The sequence below is a fragment of the Ursus arctos genome, unplaced genomic scaffold, assembly GCF_023065955.2.
Source record: "Ursus arctos isolate Adak ecotype North America unplaced genomic scaffold, UrsArc2.0 scaffold_36, whole genome shotgun sequence".
NCBI classification, from domain to species: Eukaryota; Metazoa; Chordata; class Mammalia; order Carnivora; family Ursidae; genus Ursus; species Ursus arctos.
Window position 1 is genome coordinate 12,771,771 of NW_026623050.1, and position 22,345 is coordinate 12,794,115.

Genomic DNA, 22,345 nt, shown 5'->3' on the forward strand with positions numbered 1-22,345 from the left:
TTATTTGCTTTGGTTTGTGTTTATGACTGGAACCTCTCCTTAAACTCCAACATCTAATCTCGAACCAGGCTCTGTTTCCTATCCCTTGGTTTCAATTTCTAATTCTCACCTAAAGAGATATTCATGGACCTGAACTGAGAACAGACCTACATATTGCCTTTGGTGGGTGATAGCTTTCCTAGCCACTCTTGAGACTAGCTGAGCTTTTGATCTCCTTATTCTACCCAAAGTCTGGTTCTGCATTAGGAAAGTTATTTTCTTTGACATGTCTCCCCAAGTCCACACTATTGGAGGTATAAGTTTTGTGTTTTTTTTTAGATTTTATTTATTTATTTGAGAGAGAGAGACAGCCAGTAAGAGAGGGAACACAGTCAGGGGGAGTGTGAGCAGAAGAAGCAGGCTCCCAGTGGAGGAGCCTGATGTGGGGCTCGATCCCAGAACGCCAGGATCACGCCCTGAGCCAAGGCAGACGCTTAATGACTGAGACACCCAGGTGCCCCTAAGTTGTCTCCTTTTAAGTTTACCTTCAAACAGTTTTTATTTTAAGCATACTATCATCAAAAGAGAGGGAAGAACAGATTAGAGGAAACGAAAGATTACATAATTGCCATCAATCAAAAGCTAGTGTTTGTTTGCTCTTTTGTACATAGTAACATCTCTGAATGAGAACTCTGTTGCTTGAATAAATCTAGGTTCCTCACTGAGCATCAAAAAACATCTTTCATAAAGGAAGGGGGGAGTATATCAAGTTTGTAAAGAACACAAAAACATATGGAGTCAAGACTGGATACACATCTTGGACTTGCCACTTCCTAGGTGTATGACTTAGGCCAAGTTAAGTAAATTTTCTGAAGCAATAATAAGCATTTGATATCTCATAGGCCTATAATACAAATTTAAGGTAATAATGTATATAAGATAGTAAGTGTTAAATCAATGAGATATATATATATATATATATTATTGTGCTTTTACTATATTCTAGCACAAAGCAATTATTGTCCATATTTCACTAACCTAAAAGCTCAGATTGAGGATCACAACCTATAACAGCAAAGGCAGCCATTCAGGATGAGTAATGGTGGTTCATTCTGAAGATAACCCTTATAGGAGGCAAAACCAAATGTCCCATTTGCCATATCCACAAATACAACCTTGTGAGAAAGTATGAAAAGGTTTTTTATGACTAGCATATGGGAGTGACTGATTTATTTTTCATTAGGGAATGAAGAGTTCCACAGAGGTAAAATTTCTAAATAAAGAAGCAAGTTATCAAGAAAAGTCAATTTATTTGATCACTGAGAGCTGATATTGAGAATATTATTTATTGCATGGTATAGGAATACTGTAGCAAATATTTTTGGATAGCTACCCAGCAAATAATCAATTCCTATTTGATGTCAGAATTTAGATATTGTGATTCATGATCATTCTAGAGAAATTATGACAAAATTACAGTCCTTGGAGGAGATTAGTTTAAGAGTGTGTTTATGGCCTAGCCCAGTCAATGAAGCAAAGACCTGTAAGGGTAGGAGTATCTGGGAAATTGTTCTTGGCTCCAAAGGAAGGATATGACCAAAGTAACAGTTCTTTCAGTCTCTGAACATTTGTAAGTCTCTATGTGATTAACTTCTGGTACTGTTACAGTGAATTTGCAAAAATGAAGGGAGTCAGGTCAAGGATAAAGCTGAGAAACTTGAGGGTAGCAGAGTAGAGACATGAGCATCTTGTGCTGGAAACTTCTAGTTGCATGCACAATATCCATTCTTCCCTACTAATAGAACTCGGGTTTTCTGGAGTCATCAATGTAATAACCTAAAAAAACCCTACATTTCCCAGCATTCCTTGCAGATGGGAGACCATGCTATATTGTGGCAAGTGAGGTTATGTAGAAGGGCTGAATGGGTGAGGGAGGCATCCAGAACTATTTAACAGGGAAGCCGATTCACATGAAATGCAACCTTTTATTCTGGCTTGTTCCTTTTCCTGACTGGAAAAGTTACATAATACTTGAGACAGAGAAGCCATTTTGCAACAAGGAACCATGAGAAAAAGAATAAGAGATTAACAGAGATCTTGACTCTAATTCCAGTGAGCCCCTGGATCAATGTCTGCAAATACCAAACTCTAGATGCTAGACTTACCATAATGGGAATAAAATAAAACCTTTACCTTGTAGAAAGCATTATGTTTTGGTGATACTATCATTAAAGAGAAAAGCATTTCCAACTGATATTCTACTGACTAAGCCAAACTTAAAGGTATCCTCCATTACTATTTCTTATTATGTGAGATAATAACATTTCATAAACTTTATTAAACTATTATTAGTACTTGCATTAATGTGTTATATTTGTTATAATTGATGAACCAATATTTATACATTACTATTAAATGAAGCCTATACCTTACATTAGGGTTTTCTCTTTGTTGTACAGTACCACGGGTTTTGGCAGATGCCTAATATCATGTAGCTACCATTATAGTGTCATACAGAATAGTTTCACTGCCCTAAAAATACCCTTTACTTCACCTATTAACCCCTCTCCTCCTTTCCTAGAACACTGTAAACCACTGATCTTTATACTGTATCTGCAGTTTCGTTTTTCCAGAATGCTATATAGTTGAATTCATACAGTATGTATCTTTTTTAATGTTTTTTATTATGTTAATCACCATATAGTACATCATCAGGTTTTTTTTTAAGATTTTATTTATTTATTTGACAGAGAGAGACAGCGAGAGAGGGAACACAAGCAGGGGGAGTGGGAGTGGAAGAAGCAGGCTCCTAGCAGAGGAGCCTGATGTGGGGCTCGATCCCAGAGCACCGGGATCACTCCCTGAGCCGAAGGCAGACACTTAACGACTGCACCACCCAGGCGCCCCCATCATCAGGATTTTTTTTTTTTAAAGATTTTATTTATTTATTCGACAGAGATAGAGACAGCCAGCGAGAGAGGGAACACAAGCAGGGGGAGTGGGAGAGGAAGAAGCAGGCTCATAGCAGAGGAGCCTGATGTGGGGCTCGATCCCATAACGCCAGGATCACGCCCTGAGCCGAAGGCAGACGCTTAACCGCTGTGCCACCCAGGCGCCCCCATCATCAGGTTTTGAGGTAGTGTTCCATGATTCATTATTTGCATATAACACCCAGTGCGCATTTCTAAGCAGCTTCTTTCACTTAGTCAAATGCACTGAAGGTTTCTCTATGTTCTTTGGGTAGATTGATAGCTCATTTCCTTTTATTCCTGAATAATATATCACTCTATGGATTCACCAGAGTTTGTTTATCCATTTAACTTTTAAAGAACATCTTGGTTGTTTACAGCATCGAGCAATTATAAATGTATCCTGCTATAAACAGGTTGTGTGCAGATATTTTATAGACATAAAGTTTCAACTCATTTGGATAAATATTTAGGACACACTGGAGTGTATGGTAAGCCTATTTTATTATTGGAGTGTATGGTAAGCATATTTAGCTTTGCAAGAAAATGCCAAACTATCTTTCAAAGTGGCTATAACATTTTGCATGACCACCAGCAATGGATGAAAGTTCCTGTTCTACACAACCTCTCTAGCATATGAAGTTGTCAGTGTTTTGGATTTTAGCTATTCTAAAAGGTGTGTAGTAGTATCACATTGTTTTAGTTTTCAATTTCCTAATGGCATATCACATGAAGCATTTTTCATATTATTTGCCATTTATTTAGTTTATTTGATGAGGTATCCAATCAGAACATTGCTCATTTTGTAAAACCACTTTATTGAGTTTAGATTGACATATAAAAAATCTGTACATAAGAGTGAAGGACTGCATGGCTTTACTGGTGGTCTACCAAACACTTAAAGAAGAATTAATACTAATACTTCCCAAACTATTCAAAAAAATAGAAGAGGAGAGATACTTCCAAACTCATATTATGAGGCCAGCATTACCCTATAACCAAAGCTGGACAAAGATGACACAAGAAAATGACCAGCCAATATCCCTGAAGAAGATAGATTTAATGATCCTCAATAAAATATTAGCAAATTGAATTTAATAGTATATTAAAAGGACCTTGATCAAGTGGGATTTATTCCACGCATGGAAGGATAAGATAGTTTTAACATTCACAAATCAATCAATGTGACACATGATACTGACAAAATAAAGGATAAAAATCATATGATCATCACATTAGATGCAGAAAAAGCATGACAAAACTTAACATGCATCTATGATAAATTTTTTCAACAAAATAAAGGCCTATACAAGCCCTTAGCTAACATCACACTTAGTAGTTAAAAGATCAAGCTCATCTTTCAAGATCAGAAACAAGACAAGGATGCCCACTCACCATGTTTACTCAACAAGTATTGGGGTCCCAGCCAGAACAATTAGACAAAAAGTAGTAATAAAAAAGCATCTAAATCGAAAAGGAAAAGTATTGCTATTTTCAGATGCTATGATACTATATAGAAAACACAAAAAGACTCTGCCAAAAAGCTATTAGAACTAATGAATAAATTCAGTAAATTTGTAGGATTAAAAAAAGTCAAAAATGTGTGTTTCTATATACTAATAATAAGTTATGAAAGAAGGAAATTAAGAAAGTAATCCCACTGACAATCGCATCAAAAAGAATTAAATACCTAGGAATAAATTTAACTGAAAAAGAGAAAGAGCTGTACACTGAAAAATATAAGTCACTGATGAAAGAAGTTTAAAAAGACAGAAATGAATGGAAAGATATTCAATGCTCAGGGACTGGAAGAATACTGTTAAAATGTTTATACTACCCAAAACAATATACAGATTCAATACAATCCCTCTCTAAAGACCAGTGTCATTTTTCACAGAACTAGAATAATACTAAAATTTGTATGGAACCACAAAAGACCCCAAATAGCCAAAGCAATCTTGGGAAAGAAGAACAAAGTTCCAATTTCCAACTATAGCATAAAGCTATGGTAATCAGAACAAATATGGTACCAACACACACAGCTCAATGGAAAAGAAAAGAGAGCCTAGAAATAAACCCATGGTTATATAATCAATTACTCTACAATAAATGAAGCAAGAACACAAAATAAAGAAAAGACAGTTTCTTCAATAAGTGGTATTGGGAAAACTGGGCCACTACATGCAAATGAATGAAACTGAACCAGTATGTTACACCATAAACAAAAATAAACTCAAAATGGTTTTAAATATTTGAATATAAGATTTGAAACCATAAATCTAGAAGAAAACATAGGTGGTAAGGTCCTTGACATTGATCTTGGCAAAGATATTTTGGAATTAACACCCAATGCCAAGACAACAAAAGCAAAACTAACCAAGTGAGACTACATCAAACTAAAACGTGCCTGCACAGCAAAGGAAAGCATAATCAACAATAACAACAACAAAAGAAACTATCAAGAGAATGAAAAGGTGGCCTATGAAATGGGAGAATTACAAACCATATATCTGATAAGGGGTTAATATCTAAAATACACAAAGAACTTATATGTTTATCTGTTTTATTTCTTAAATTCCACATATGAGTGAAATCATATGGTATTTGTCTATCTCTGATTGACTTACTTTGCTTAGCATAATACCCTCTAGCTCCATCCACATTGTTGGAAATAGCAGAATGTCATTCTTTTTCATGGCTGGATAATATTCCATTGCATATATATACCACATCTCCTTTATCCATTCATCAGTCATTGAACATTTGGGCTCTTTTAATCGTCTGGCTATTGTTGATAATGCTGCTATAAACATCAGGGTGCAGGTATCCCTTCAAATTAGTAAATTTGTACCCTTTAGGTAAATACCTAGCAGTGCAATTGCTGGATTATAGGGTAGTTCTGTTTTTTACTTTTTGAGGAACCTCCGAACTGTTTTCCAGAGTGACTGTACCAGTTTGCATTCTCACCAACAGTACACAACGATCCCCCTTTGTCTGCATCCTCACCAATACCTGTTGTTTCTTGTGTGCTTAATTTTAGCCATTCTGACAGGTGTTAGGTGGTATCTCATTGAGGTATTGATTTGTATTTTCCCTGATGATGAGTGATGTTGAACATCTTTTTGCACATCTGTTAGCCATCTGGATGTCTTCTTTGGAGAAATGTCTGTTCATGTCTTCTGCCCATTTCTTAACTGGGTTATTTATTTATTTTGGGGGAGAGGAGGGAGTGTTGAATCTATAAGTTCTTTATAGATTTTGGATACTAACCCTTTATCAGATATATCATTTACAGATATCTTCTTTCATTCCATAGCTTGCCTTTTAGTTTTATTGATTGTTTCCTTTGCTGTGCAGAAGTGTTTTATTTTGATGATGTCCCAATAGTTTATTCTGCTTTTGTTTCCCTTGCTTATTATACTGAATGGTAACCAGCTAGAATTTAAATAAAAACTTGAAAGAAAAAAATATCATTTAAATCCATATAATATAATAATATACCATACAAATTTTTATGCACTTTGAGAAAATTATAAGATGATATTATTTAAAGTAAGACATGGACATTATTCCTACAATATTGAGTATACCAGGTTAGACGTTGCTGGAATGACTAATTTGCATAAAAATTTTCCATGTTCAAAAATTAAATTAAATTAAATTAAATTAATAAAGAACTCATACAAATCAACAGCAGAAAAGCAAACCCTCTAATTAAAAAATAGACAGAACACCTGAATAGGCATTTTTCTGAAGGAGACATGCAGATGGTCAACAGGTACTTGAAAAAGTGTTCAATCAATAATCATCAGGGAAATGCATATCAAAACCACAATGAGATATCACTATACACCTGTTAAAATGACTATTATCAAGAAGACAAGAGGTAAAAAGTGTTGGCAAGGATGTAAAGAAAAGAAAGTCTTGTGCACTGTTGGTGGGAATATAGTGGTTCAGCCACTATATTCAGCCACTACATATTCAGAACAGTATGGAGATTCAGCAAAATATTAAAATTAGAATTACAATATGATCCAGGGGTTCCACTTATGGGTATTTATCCTAAGATAACAAAAACACTTACTTGAAAAGATGTACGCACTCCCATGTTCATTGCAGTATTATTTATAATAGTCAAGAGATGGAAGCAACTTTAGTATCCATTGATGGATTAATAAAGAAAAAAAATATATATATACAATGTAATATTATTCAGCCATAGAAAAGAATGAAATCTTGCCATTTGTGACAACACGCATTGACCTTAAGGGCATTAATGATCAGTGAAGTAAGTCAGAGAAAAACAAATACCATATGATCTGACTTATATGTGGAATTTAAAAAAGAAAAAATAATAAGCTCACGGACACAGAAAATAGATAGGTACTTGCCAGAGGGAAGGGGTAGAAAGTGGATGAAATGGATGAAGAAGGTCAAAAGGTACTAACTTCCAGTTATAAAATAATTAAGTCACAGGGATATAATATAAAGCATGGTGACTATACTTAATAATACTATGCTGTATATTTGAAAGTTGCTAAGAGAATAGATCTTATAAGTTCTCATCACAAGAGAAAACATTTTGTAATTATGTATGATAACAGATGCCAAATAGCCTTATTGTGGTGATTGTTTCATACTACATACAAATACCAAATCATTATGTTGTATACCTGAAACTAATATAATGCTATATGTCAATTATATCTCATTAAAAATAAAGAATTGAAAGAATGATATATCACTTCACACCTGTCAGAATGGCTAAAAAAGACAAGAAATAACAAGTGTTGGTGAGGATGTGCAGAAAAAGGAATCCTGATGCTTGGTGGGAATGCAAATTGGTACAGCCACTGTGGGAAACAGTATGGAGGTTCCTCAAAAAATTAAAACTAGAAAAACCATATAATCCAATAATTCCACTACCAGGTATTTACCCAAAGAAAATGAAAACACTAATTCTAAAAGATATATGCATCCTATGCTTACTGCAACTTATTTATAATAGCCAAAATATGGAAGCAATCTTGGTATCCATTGATAGATGAATGGATAAGGAGATGTGGAGAGTGTGTGTGTGTGTGTGTGTGTGTGTGTGTGTGTATCTAGATATAGATATAGATATAGATATAGATATAGATATATCTGTGTGTGTCTCTCTACGTATAGAGAGATTATATATAACATATAATATAAATATATATTATATATATATATAATGGAATACTGCATAGTCATAAAAAAGGATGAGATCATGCCACCTGTGACAACATGGATAGACCTAGAGGGTATTATGCTAAGTGATATAAATCAGATTGAGAAAGACAAATACCATATTATTTCACTAATATGTGGAATCTAAAAAAAAATGAATAAAAAAATTCAGAAAACAGAATCAGACCTATCAATACAGAGAACAAACTAATGGCTGCCAGAGGGAAAGGGATAGGAGGCTGGACAAAATGGGTGAAGAGGAGTGGGGGATATGGGCTTCCAGCTTTGAAATAAATAAGTCATGGGAATAGAAAGCACAGCAAAAGGAATATAGTCTATGGCGTGTAATAGCACGGTATGGTGACAGATGCAGCTATACTTGTAGTGAGCATAGCATAATGTATAAACTTGTTGAATCACTATGTTACACACCTGAAACTAATGTTAACTATTGCTTGTCAACTATATTCAAATAAAAATTACTTAAAAAATAAATATAATTTTTTAAGAAATGAACTGCAAAGATATGAAGCTACTCTATACAAATATTTTTAAAATGTGATCCTGAATATGAAAACCATGGTTAGGTTTTATATATAAATCTCTCCTAACCAGCATAAGGAAGATGATGAGGGGAAAAAAGAAAAATATCTCTTGTGGAAACGGTCTAGTGCAGTAATTCCAAAATTGTCGTAGAAACATAAATGGAGATTTCTTCATTTGCTTAGTTCCAGACACTGAATAATGAAGGCATGCCAAAGGAAAACCTATGGAGGAGAGTCCTGGACTAAATGTGAGCCAACTCTTGCAGCCACTCTGGAAAACAGTATGGAGGTTTCTCAAAAAGTTAAAAATAGAACTATTTTATGACCCAGCAATTGCACTACTAGATATTTATCCAAAAGATAGAAAAATAGTGATTCCAAGGGGCACATGCACCCCAATGTTTACAGTAGCAACGTCCACAGAAGTCAAAATATGGAAAAAGCCCAGGTGTCCATCGACAGATGAATGGATAAAGAAGTGTGATATATATATATATAAATAATGGAATATGACTCTGCCATCAAAAATAATGATATCTTGCCATTTGCAACAACGTGGATGGAACTAGAGGGTATTATGCTAAGCGAAATAAGTCAGTCAGAGAAACAAACACCACATGATTTACTCACATGTGGAATTTAAGAAATAATACAGATGAACATAGGGGAAGGGAAGGACCATAAGATAAAAACACAGAGGGAGAGAAATCATAAGAGACACTTAACTATAGGGAACAAACTGAGGGTTCCTGGAGGGTTGGTGGGTAGGGGATGGGATAACTGGGTGATGGACATTAAGGAGGGCACTTCATGTAAGGAGCACTGGGTGTTAATATGCAACTGATGAATCACCTAATTCTACCCCTGAAACTAATAATATATGTTAATTAAATTTAATTTAAATAAAAAATTAAAATTAATTTAAAAAAATAAGTAAATAAATGTGAGCCCACTCAAGTTCTGAAGTTTAAGTGGTACCATTATTCCTTCTCAATTGTGCACAAGTATACAAACACGTCCGTCTTTTTCTTCCCCTTCTTCCAATAGTTTATTTCCTTTATCTACTTTTTATCTGCTATCTTTGTAAATTGGCTAGTTTCAGAAGTTTTAGTAAAATTTTTATATCATTGTTTGTTCTTGTCCTTTTTTAAGAGTGGGGGGAGGGGTAGAGGGAGAGGATCTTAAGCAGCCTCCACACCCCGCACAGAGCCCGACTTGGGGCTCAATCTTACAACCCTGAGATCATGACCTGAGCTGAAATCAAGAGTAGGACATTTAACCAACTGAACTGCCCAGGCACCCCATATCAATATTTGTTCTTCTTCTTAATGCCCCTGGCATCTGCCATATTAGATTACATAAGAATGAAAAATTTTTTCTGTACAGTTTAAAAATCTATCCTAAATGCATCATTATATATTTTCTTTTACTTTTTTTCTTTCTCCATATTCTGTCATAGCTGTGGATTTATCCATATAGAACTTTCTCAAGAATGCAGCCAATTTTCTGGTATTACCTAATTTACAAGTCTTGTGGCTTTTGTTTTTTGATGTTCCTACACTTGAGAAATATTGTGTTTTGGAAGATTCCATTTCTGCAATTTCTGTAATTGATCTCTTTGAAGAATATTATCTCCAGTTATATAATGGGGCTGGAAATAATAAAGTATAATTGGATTTGACCAAAGGAGATACAAAAAGGAATCATTACTGCCTTCTCTAACTGGTTAAATGATACATATATTTCAGACATCACTTTGAGCTTAAACTGAATAATTAACTCAAACTATCCTTTGACCTAATTGCCTGTTAGGTGGAGAGTACATGACCATGTGTAGGGTCAATTTATACTCCATGCCTTACATTGCCCTTTCCAAAGGAAGTGATCAACCATATATAAACTTTGCAAAGATTCAGCCTAAAATAGCTTGGCAGCGTTTGATGTGTATACCTATTAATTTTATAAAAGTATTGTGATGTTGTATACTGGATGTGGTCGAGAGGGTGGTATAAGGGATTTTTATGAAGATAATTTTGGATAAAGTTGCTGATATGCTGTTAATGCCCCCCTCCATTGGCCACACACACATACACATACACACACACACACACACACACACACACACACACACACACACCTGTCTTTCACCTTAAGTGTAGTGAGAGAGTCTTTAACAGGACTATTCAAAGAGTACGATATGTATCCCAAGTGCTTATAAGACACATTAAATTAGTGTCTTCCTCCTGCCTAGGGAGCCTGTAGTACAAGTATGGGCTAGCTAGCAGCTTTGATGGCAATGTGAAGGAGAGTTGCTGATGTGTTAGGATAAGCCTACACAACATAGACTTGGCACAGCTAATAATGAGTTAAGTGACTAGATTCCTAGGGTCTGAGAAGAGTCAGTAACCTCCAGAATAGAGTGCACTTGCCCAGATTTAGGAAACTCTAGGTAACAAAACATCAACAATAGCATGTGGGAGTGGTAGAGGTGAACTCCAAAGGCACCATGGAAATACCAGACCAAAAAAAGAACTTTAAACATTGCTCAGACCAGAAAGCAGAAAGCCAATTTGCAATAGTACTGGTCAAAAAATGATTCTCCTATTCCCTTTAACTCTCTTATCTCAACTTGTTTCTTACTATCTTAAAGGGGTTCAAAATTGTAGCTATATAGCAGGAAAGGAAGCGAATAAGACAGATGAAGCTGACCACAGCCCCCTCCTTGAGGTAACTGGCTATAGCCAGAGAAGGTAGAAAGAAGCTTTGCCTTTGATCAAGTTAAAAGCTTTGATGATTATATAGAAATGGACATTTTTAATTAATAAATTTAATTGTTTGTGAAACAAATTGACCTGGACCATCTACTAACCACCAGCGACCAAAAAATCTCATTTCTGTCCAAGTTTTTCTCGCAGGGCAATGGAAGGACTATGTCCACTGAGACAGTTTAAAGGGCCAGTAGGAAACAGAAATAAAATTGCTTTTATGTTTAAACACTAAGTCTTGCTTAATTCCAGTAGGTTTATGGCCTTGAGGAAGTTACTTAAACTCTCAATTCCTCATCTATAAAATTAACTATTAGTACTTCATAATATTGCCATGAACACTCAACTTTTTTTAAGTTATAAAAAGCTTTATTATTTAAAGTATCTAGCACTGTTTGACTTGTACTAACAACTAAATAAATAGCACCTACTAGGTTTTTCCGAGCTCACTTGGACATTTTACTTATCATGAAGATATATTTTACAGTATTCACTGGACTTGAATACAGATAATGAATTCACGCAGTTTGACAAAAATATTCACTGAGTGCCCCCTTTTCACAAGGTATTACACTAAGTAAGTAACATCAGAAAAGCCCACATAATCGTAGCACCACAGCACCATTATATATAACGTATTTGAGGCTTGGAAATGTTAAGAACCTTGTTCAAGTCATGGAGTTGGTAAGAAGCAAAGCCATAGTTCTATTCCTTTTCTCTATACTACGTGAACAGGACATTTTTCTAATATCTCAAGGCACTAATAACCATTTTTAATGGAATTTCTAAGTGCCTGGTAACAAAGGACAACAAGAAAGATGTCACTGTTTTCTGAATAATTACATGATGAAAGAACTTACTTTCTCTGTATAAGCACCTCTTGTAGCTTGGAGAAATCTTCCTTTTCAATAAGTACCTGTGGGTTGTGAGTTTCTAGCCCCATACATAATACTGTGAGTGTCCAAAAGAGGTATGAGGTTTCTGCTCTTTAAGGATTTAGTCCCTTCTTAGGAAGAACATAAGTAAAATATAATCAAATGTAAAAACATCAGTGTTAGAAGCAGCAAGTGATAAGGAAAGACAGGTCAGATAAACACTTGTCTGAAGCAGAGTTTCAGGGAGAAAGACCAGCAGAAGTTGAGTTTGAGGTGGGCCTGAGAGAATGCAGTCTTCAGAGAGACAGATCAAAAGCAGGAAGCTTTTACAGATGAGAAAAATGGAAAAGATATCAGATATACTTTGGTTTTAAATTTGTGATGGCTCCGTGTTTTATCGTTTTGAATCTACTTAAGCTGGGAATCCCATATGTTTTAATTATAAAAATAATCATTCCTTGGAGTTATTGAGATAATAGAATAAGACACTTGACTTCTGTCTTAGTCTGTTTGGGCTGCTATAACAAAAATACCATAGACTAGGTGGTTTATATATAACAGAAATGTATTTCTTACAGTTTGGAGTCTGGGAAATCTAAGAACAAGGTGATGGCAGATTCATTGTCAGGTAAGAGCCTGCTCCCTTGTTCACAGATGACCATCTTCTTGCCATATCTTTTATAAGGGCAAAAATCCCATTCATGAGGGCCCTATCCTTGCAACCAAATATCCTCCCAAAGGCCTAACCTCCTACTACTATCACCTTGGGAGTTAGGGTTTCAACTTTGAATTGAGGTGGGGGAGAAACAAACATTCAGTCCACGACAACATCATAAAAGTGTGAACTTTTCCTTAAACAATAGCTGAATCATGTTTTTAAAAAAATAATATAGATGTTTCAGCTGTGACACAAAATGACAAGTCAGATATATTTACTTCATTCAAGAAAAATACATTATTATGTCAAAAATACATTGAGAATCAAATAATTAAAATGCTGGGAATAATGGTTATCCAGATTTCCTAAACATGATATTGTATAAAGTGTTTCATTGATTTATACATCCTTTTTACTTTGTGTGAAAGTCACAATTTAAAAGTACATAACATCCACAAGCCTGACTCTTAACAGCCCTTAATATGGAGAGCTAAGCTCTTAGGACCTGTACGTAAATAGGAATGGAGACTGATTCTCAAATTTAAATCAAATACATCAGAACTGGGGGGACAGAGGGAAGAGGAAAGGAGACGAAAAAGAAACAAAGATACTTTGACTGGTAAGAAAACATGAAACACACAGTAAGATCTGTGGAAATGAAAGAAAATGGTTTCAACTTCCAAATATCTCCTACAACCCATTCAATGGTACACGTTAAAATATTAACGCTAGTATTTCATTTCCTTGTGTTTATAATCGTGGCCCTGCTCCACACAGACTCAAACCTGCACTCACAATCTTCTTTGCAAGTAACATGCAAATTACTTGGTACAGTTATATTTTAAGCCTCTAGTTCCTAAGTCTAACTCTGTTTCTCACTGATTGCAGGTACCTGTACCATCAAAATTTTGTAGTGGAGAAAGAAAAAAGAACCTCAAAAGATCTAAAATGGAACTAGCCTTGACCAGGCATAACGTACTTCAATTCCAGTTCCTGCCTCACTGAAGAACAGTTTCATAAAAACAAAACAAAACAAAAAACAAGAACAACAATAAAGCATGTAACAAATGGCATGACTTAGGAAAAGAGAACGGGATTCCTATGTTGCTAAACCAAACTGAATCTGAAAATAGACTGTCAGTTAACCAGCTATGTGTTCCAGGAGTGACTGTCCAACTTAAGTACATACCAATCACTTAGGAATCTTGTTCAAATTGGTTCTGAATCAGTAGATTTATGGGAGTTCCTGAGATTCTGCGTTTCTAACAAGCTATCAGGTGATACTCACGCCTCTGGCTCAAGGACCACACTCCGACTTGCAAGGTCCCAGGACAAACCACAGAAGATTGCCAAGACTCAGTTTCTAGTCTCTAGGGAAGATATCCTAACTTTCTCTACAGTTGCTGTACAGAAGTGAATGTAGCAGTTCAATTAAAAATCACCAGTGTCTGGTGTTCAGTATATACCTTTGTTGAAACAGGTATGTTTCAAACACTTTTCCCTCCTCTCTAATGTGGTTTTCCTTGTGGCAGGTTTGCTTAAGTCTTACACTCATTTATGGAACATAAGAAATAGGAAGATCAGTAGGAGAAGGAAGGGAATAATGAAGGGGGGTAAACAGAAGGGGGAATGAACCATGAGAGACTGTGGGCTCTGGGAAACGAACCAAGGGCTTCAGAGGGGAAGGGGGTGGGGGACTGGGATAGGCCGGTGATGGGTATTAAGGAGGGCAGATATTGCATGGGGCACTGGGTGTTATACGCAAATAATGAATCATGGAATATTGCATCAAAAACTGGGGATGTACTGTATGGTGACTAATATAACAAAATAAAAATTATAAAAAAGAAAAAGAAAAAAAAGAAAAGAAAAGAAAAAGAAAAAAAGTCTTTAATTACCTCCTTGTGGAATACTTTTGATAATTAAATTACAAATTCCTATAAAATAGTCCAAGTAATTGTGATTAGGCTATATGCAAATTCCTTGTCAGTATTAAAGGGTTAATTAACACTGCAAAGCTTCATGTGTTACTGAAGCCCTGACCTTGGGCTATTAGTAAAATGACCTTGAAGCAACCAGCTGTCATTTAGACAAAATGCCTTATAAGGTCTGAAATAATGACACCACACTGTATTGCCCTAAATCTGCATTTCAAAACCAACAAAATGCAGCTGTCTGTCAGCCTGTCAGAAATCATTCAGCTTGAACCTAAATGTGTTTTTACGCTTTTCACCACAAATTTTAACAGTGACAAATGGAGGGATGGCTTCTTTAACCTAATGAAACTCTCACCACCTCTGAAAGATTCCCCCCCCCTTAAATGTTTCCTGAAACAAGATGTACAATGTCTGTGTCATAGAAGATGTCACGGCTCATTTGTCATCTAACCTCACACCTCTGAGCAGCCTGGTACCCACATGGGAAGAAAATAGTTCCCTAAGGTGGTGAATTCCAATGCTTTGAAAGTGTGACTCATTGTTTTAACTCTACTCAAGGTATTTCCAGCTTTTCCATTTCAAAGTAAATCTCTAACTACTATATTAATAATCATGAAGGTATGCCTCTCTTGAGAAATGAACAAATACCCATTTTGTCATGAGTCTGAATTCATTGGTTCTCCTTTAATATTAATGCCTCTAAATTTGTTTATTGACTGTCAATTTAGCATACCTTTTTTTAAACTAAAGAAAGGTTATTAATAATATAATTCATGTATGAAATGTTAAATATTTAACACTATCTCCTAGCTGCTCCCGATCTAATATATTAATATAGACGTATCATTATGCTAAAGGAAATGCCTCGTGATGTTAGAAAATGTTATGGACCCAAAGGAGCAATGTCTAGTTAATTACTAAAGAGTAATCTCCATCTGGTAGATTCTGTCTTCCCTGGTTTATTCTCTGATAAGTCTCCAGATGATCTCTAAAGCAGTCTTCTTAAGCACGCAAAGGTTCCAGAGGTTATTAGTAGTAATTGTGTTGCACAACTGAGGGAATTTTGTTTAGCGTGATGGAAGCAGCAATGTCATTATTAGTTGATTAGTGTGAACAATCTTTGACAGTATGTAGCACCAACTATGACTCTAACCGGTGGCAGATCATTATTCTGATTGCTATTTGATTTGCAGTATTATCAACCACAAAGTAAGTGACACGGACCAGGGAAGAAAAGTGCTAATTAGAAGATGTTTTTATGACCGATGAGACACATAAAGATTTCATTGTTTAGGAAAATGAATCTGTATTAAGCAATTGAGATTTGGGGGTTAGATTTAAAGGTTATAATTCTAGTAAAATAATGCATAAAACTTACTAGCAATCCTCCTACTTTTAGGCTATGTATCACAAAACTAGATTTTTGTTGTTGTTAAATATAAAGTGGGTAAGTCATTGTGGTTTATAGCATTTGTCAAGGGACAATTTCAATTGCACAACAAAACAAAAACAAAAAGGGAATGCTGAAAGGAGGAGTAACTGCTAGGAGGAATTTGTGGAGTAAATATGAGCTGAATCTGTAAGAGAAAACATGTATTTTCTAGGTGCACAAATGCTACAAGAGTGGAAGAATCCAAACAGAAAAAAACTTATTTTAAACTTAAAAGGCAAATAAATGTTTTTTGGTGAATTCCAATGGCAATATCACCAATAACAAGAGTTGTTTTGTTTTTCTTTCTGTTGTGAGGTTTTTGGTTGCTCCAAATGATACTTTATGATACTTATAACATTTTTAAAATTACAGTTATAAAAATGAAGCCTGTCAAAGAAAAAAGACCTGCATAATACGGAATTAAATAAGTCAAGGAAGACTATTCAAGACTTGCAGTAGGGGTCAAGACTACTACAATAACTGAGAGAATTTGTACTAAACTTTGTTGAAAAGTCAGGAGACCTTTGAAGCAGCGGAGTGAGCTGTAGGAAAGTACTGGATGTGTTAAGGGGAGGTTGGTCAATCTGATTAGGGCACCTGTGTTTGCTAATTGGACATTTTGCTCCTACCTTCCCAGAGACTCAGAGATAAGGTCTCAATTTTCTCAACATTTCAAAGGGACGGTTCCCAGGTCCTTGAGAAAGATATTCCTAAGTTGTAAAACTTGCAAGAAGCTAGAAGGGAATTTATATTCCTAAAGGGGCAGAAAAAGAATTTATAATTGCAAATTTTCTAAAGTAAGTGCTCTAAGAAAAGGGAGTTCTGGGGTCGATAGTCAAGAAGAAACCTGTCTAAAGCTCAGTCAAGCTGAAGGGAACATTAAGGCCATCTTGGTCAAACCCCACTATTTAGACATATTTACCATCAAACTTTTGGAGAATATTCTTTTAGACCTAGACCATTTTTTATAGCTAAATTCACGCTGGATATGCAGCATAGACAAATACAAGTATTTTTTTAAATAAACTGAAATATAAATAAATTCTTTTTTTACAAAAAGGATTTATTTATTCATTTGTCAGAGAGGGAGAGAAAGAGAGATAAATTGAAATATAAATACTTTTTTTACAAAAAGGATTTATTTATTCATTTGTCAGAGAGGGAGAGAGAAAGAGAGAGAGAGCAAGCACAAGCAGGGGGAGTGGCAGGCAGAGGGAGAAGCAGGCTCCCCTCTGAGCAAAGAGTCTGATGCTGGCCTGGATCCCAAGACCCTGGGATCATGACCTGAGCCGAAGACAGACGCTGACCAACTGAGCCGCCTGGGCATCCCAATAAATTCTTATTTTTGAAACCTTATTTGATAGTCTATCATAGAAATACTTCTGGTATAAACAAACATACATTCATGCTACCCAGTATTCTTTTTAGTGATTTCATTGTATTCAATCCTGTGATGTAATCTATAAATTCTTAATCCATTTGTCTTAATCACTAAACACTCAAAGCACATTTTGGGTACATTTTTATGGCATTTTCTACTTATTATTATGGATTACGATGTATTTGGTTGTGCCTCATTGCTCTATTCTGCTGTAAGTTCTTATAGGGTAAGAACTGTGTTTCACTAATGATGTACTATATGTTGGCTAACTGAATTTAAAATTAAAAAAAAAAAAAGAACTGTGTTTCTATTTCTCATTGGTCTCCATAATTGCTACCAAATCCACAGGAGTGCTTTGGTAAAAATAGATATTATTTTTGCTAAGTGCATAACTACTTCAAGCCAGAACAAAGAACACCAACCAAACTAGTTATAATGTTGCTTCAAATTACTGAGTTTCTAAATGCAAAGTAAGTTCTGAAGAGAGTCAAATAAAAAAGAAGTCCTCTTCTTTTTCTTCCTGTTTCCTCCCTCCTTTCCTCAAGCAGTTCAGCTACTAAGTCCTTGAAAAGACACAGACACCTTTTGAGTGGTTGCGATGCAGAAGACCCCAAATAAGACAAGTCAGAAAAAATGGGGCCACAATTTTACCAACTCCTTCACAGTGACTAAGCCTTAGTCTCTTCCACCCTTCTTCCAGGTCTCCTATTAAAAGTAAACAACTTTATATGACTTTGAAGCTACCCTTCTTGAAAGAAAACTTCTCATATCCACTACCTTGTACCTCAAAATTTTGCAAAAAAAAATCACTATATATTTACTAAATATGTTTCTAAAAAAATGACCACACCACATGACAAATACATTGTTCTTAGGTAATTATTTTAATATTTTAAAAAAGTTTTTCATAGTTTATTCTTGATTTTGATATTGACATTAAGGGATTCAGAGCTGATCCTTAGGATGAGACAATTAGCTAACTCATGAATTGTGTATCTATTTACATCTCCATTTTCAAAGCTAAATTTGAAAACTGTATGTGAAGTTCTACATTAATTTGCTATGGTTCTGTTGGAGCTAAGACCATACTCACAGACCTGCTGAGCCTGATCCCTGCTATGAGATGCAGTCTACAAAATTCTAGATTTGTGAAATGCACACACATTAATTCTAATAATAGGTTTGAAGGAAGGTTTTTCAAGTATTTTCAACAACAGATAGTTTAAATAAAAACTTCTGGAAAGGATTTTTCAAAAGAGTTCAATATTGGCTCCCTTTTATAATCCTATTTCTATCCTCTTGTTTCTTTCCAGACTGCAGACATCAGGCACTTGTTCTTAGGCACATATAAGATATCTTCATATACAATTGCAGAAGATTTGAGAAAGAAACAAAGCACAGATGGGTCTCCTCTCTTCCATTCTGTTATTAATGTTATGAAAACATTAGTGAATGTCAGGATAAAGCATCATTTTCGGTATCTGTAGAAAATCTGTCATATAGAATAGCTTCATTAGTTTGAATTTTTGAAAGATTCTGGCACATTCAATTGAGCGTTCAGGTTAAAAATAGATCTTTAGTTTGGTCCCACCAGGAAGTCAGGGTCACCTCTATGGAACCCAGCCAAGCCTCTTTTCTTACTGACCACTTTGGTTTGTATGAATTCTGTTCTATAATTATAATAGGAAGCTCTGTATCCTGTATAGCAAAGTTATTGTTCTGCCCCTTGGGGGGTAAAGCTTCCCTGACTTCTTACTCTTTTTTTTCCCATAATCTTTGTTTCCTGAGAGTCATGTTCACCACCACTTTATCAAACTTTATTGCTCAAGTAGAATTTGGAGACTGAAAAAGATCTGAAAAAATCAACAGCCAACTAAATCAACAAACTATGCTTGGTTGAGGCATATGGTGCCATTTACCATTTGCAATCAATGCAAGGTTCCCTATTAGAAGTACTTGAGAAAAGGCAGGAAAACACACACAGTATTTTCATAGCTGGAAATTCAGACAAGTGGGATAGTTAAGGTGGTATATTTTCTGAATAAATAAGGCAATTTGGACCAGAAGAGCCAAGATAGATATTACCGCAGAAGCACAACACTCAGGTTTGCTGGAGGACCAAGAAACTAAAATACAGAAGCTAGGGGGCCTCTCTTTACTAGGGTCATTGACTTGACCAGTAAGAACAATTTCTTCCCCAAACATATTCCCACCTTTCAGAAATACAAAATTTTATTAGAATCCCCAAGATCTAACATTTCAAAAAACAGAGAGATTTGCATAGGTATGTGAAAGATGTGATTTCTTCAGTGATTTCCTCCCAACATAAGATGTGTGGTAACACGTTTACCACTAATTATTTTTATGTCTTCCTCAGGACAGTTGGGGCATCAAGGTCAGGTGAAGAGATTCAACATATTTGGATGTGATTTCTGGCTCTGCCAGTCATACAGTGTTAAGCAATGTATTTAACCTCTCTCTGAACATTGGTTTTAGTGCTCGAATCGGACTAATAATTGTAAATACCTGATGGGGTCATGAGGTGGGATGGGAAAATGCATGATCTGGCATATAAAACATTCTCTATAAATGTTAAGTAATAATAACTATATTTATCACTATTACTAGTAGCAGTGATTTTTATCAGAGTACTATTGAATCAAACCATTTTTAATGGGATCGTTTATTAAAGATTTCAAAGGATCTGGAGAAAAGCAAATATAAAACTGATTATTGTCAGAGGTGACTTATAATGGATTCTAGACATTAATGTGGGCAGGAATTAAGTAAAATGGGCACAGAGGGAGTCTGAAAGTTGACCTTCTGGAAAACACTTACTAATCTGTATGTTTTGAGGGATGTTGGTATAGAAAGTTTCTGAAGACAACTGGAAGATGACCCACAAAAAATGTAACTTTTAATAGGATGCATAAAGTGAAAAAAGTTACCGAATGATAAAACAATAAGGTAAAATAGATTCTAAACAAACAAACAAAAATGGTAGGGATTAATATGGAATGTAGAAAATATTTAAAAGTTGTAACATTCTAGCATATGTCTAATAATTTGTCAAAAGAGGTGGGGAGAGCCACACTGGAATGGGGAACTGGGAGCGTTTTCTAGTCAGAACCTCCTTGCTCTCGCGTATTATGAATAGTCAGAGTCTTCTCACTTTAAGGAAGTTTCACAGAGTAAAGGGTCAATGACTGTTTTTTCCTGGCACCCCAATCTGAGTCAGCTGGTCTTTCCGCGTGTGCCCACGGCACCTCTGTATTCCTAGGAGTGTATTTACAGCACTGTAATATTGTTTTAGCTTGCTGGCATTCACTAAACAGTGCTTATCAAACATTTCTCTGAATTTGAATCACTCACAACTTTCATTAAAATGCAGATTTGGATTCAGTGGGTCTTGACTGGGCCACAGATTTTGCATTTCAATAACTCATCCCAGGTAAGGCAAGTCTGTGGACCACACTTGGAGCTGCAAGACCCTAACAGAAGGCAAAATTCCCAAACGTAGAAACTGAGGCTATCTTTTTTTTTTTTTTTTAAGATTTTATTTATTTATTGGACAGAGAGAGACAGCCAGCAAGAGAGGGAACACAAGCAGGGGGAGTGAGAGAGGAAGAACCAGGCTCCCAGCAGAGCAGGGAGCCCGATGCTGGGCTCAACCCCATGACTCTGGGATCATGCCCTGAGCCGAAGGCACACGCTTAACAACTGAGCCGCCCAGGAGTCCCTGAAACTGAGGCTCTCTTGATCACGCTTGTAGCACCGTTGTCTAGCACAAGGGCTGGCACAGAGCAGACGCTTAAATAATATACTACGTCCATGTAAGAATTAATACAGACATGATTCATGCTCTTTAGAAGACTGGCTGCTAAAAAGAAATTGAGGACCGATATATATTTATGAACTATTTGGGTTCCATGTCCTGATCATGGCTATTTGAGTAAAATCTATTTTACTTTGTTCATATGAATCTAACTTTTGGTTCTGTTACTCATCAGATAATACCTACTGCCTATATATCTTTAACTGTCTATATATCACAAGCTGCTTTTCTGGGCCCAAGTCGCCATATTTTCTTCTAAACCACACATGAGTGATTTGTGGGTAACCTAATAAAGGGACAGAAGAAGGCAGATGCATGACATGTATGTTTCACTTAGATCCATGAATCATTAAGTCCATTAATTCCAATTCCCCTAAGAGAAACAGAATTCTGTATTTGTAGTAAATGATACTATGGAACTCAATTTTTATTATGATCAAATTTTATTGTGATTTATTACCAATTTTATTATGATCTGGAGATATTAAAATAGACTAAGAAAAATAAGATGTTAAATAATACTCTAGAAAAAATAATATTTTCTGAATAATTATAAGTTTTAAAATGAGAGTCTGCCACTCTGGTTACACAGTCACTTGCCTTTTCACATTTAGAATCTTTTCATTTCTATTCTAACATTTTACAATAACTTCTCTACTTATCTGCCCTTCCCAAATTTTCATCCTCATCCTTGAGATCCCAGGCTGACAAATGCTGGAGAATCACTACTGTTTGATGGAAAATCACATATCCTT